The sequence below is a fragment of the Otolemur garnettii genome, unplaced genomic scaffold (genome assembly GCF_000181295.1).
Source record: "Otolemur garnettii isolate 467f Iridium unplaced genomic scaffold, OtoGar3 scaffold00043, whole genome shotgun sequence".
Taxonomy (NCBI): Eukaryota; Metazoa; Chordata; class Mammalia; order Primates; family Galagidae; genus Otolemur; species Otolemur garnettii.
This window is the reverse complement of record NW_003852438.1, coordinates 7,784,534-7,785,610: the sequence shown is the minus strand read 5'-3', so window position 1 is coordinate 7,785,610 and position 1,077 is coordinate 7,784,534.

Genomic DNA, 1,077 nt, shown 5'->3' with positions numbered 1-1,077 from the left:
GCAGCTGTCATTGTTGTTTGGCGGGCCTGAGCTGGATTTGAACCCTCCAGTTCAGGTGTATGTGGCTGGTGCCTTAGCCACTTGAGCCACAGAAGCCAAGCCAAGTCATCCTTATTCTTTAATGAGCTTCCAATCAAATGCCCTAGGGTCTCTTGAGTCAGGTAAGGTTGGACAAATAAGGACAGAACCAAGAATATCTAGAGAGAATGTTCAATTTTGTTTAATGGGGATAAAATTAAGGGAAAAGAGCCCAGAGAAAAGATTACATGAATGCAGTGGGTACATGTCCAAATTTAGAGGAAAAACAGCCTCTAGTTTGTGAAGCCTGTGGGGGTGGTTCCTAGAATTTGGAACTGCTTACCTCTTTTATAATACTATTGTACTGTGTTAAAATTACTGGACATTTAATTCTCTGTATCCCCTTTTAGACTATAAACTTTTTAAGGGCAAGGATTCTATCTCATTCACTATTTAATCATGCACAAAATTTCTTTTGAGAGACTGTATGTACAAGGCACCTGCTCTAAATGCTGGGGATACTGTAATTAACAACATTCCTGCCCTAGTGAAGCTTATCATCTAGTGGGGGGGAAAGCAATTAAAAATAAATATAAAACTATGTATAGTAAGTGCTAAAAAAGAAAAATAAAGGAAGGCTGAATGCAATGGCTCACTCCTATAATCCCAGCACTTTGGGAGGCCAAAGCAGGAGGTTCACTTGAAACCAGGAGTTCAAGACCAGCCTAGACAATATAGCAAGACTTTGTCTCTAGAAAAACAAATTTTTTGTATTTATTTTATTTTTTTATTTTATTTATTTATTTGAGACAGAGTCTCACTATGTTGCCCTTGGTAGAATGTCATGGCATCATAGCTCACAGCAACCTGAGACTCTGAGACTGAGGCTGAATTGATCCTCTTGCCTCAGCCTCCTGAGTACCTGGGACTACAGGCACCTGCCACATCACCCAGCTATTTTTTAGAAATGGGATCTTGGGCTTGGCGCCTGTGGCTCAAGCGGCTGAGGCGCTAGCCACATACACCTAGGGTGGCGGGTTCGAATCCCCAGCCCGGACC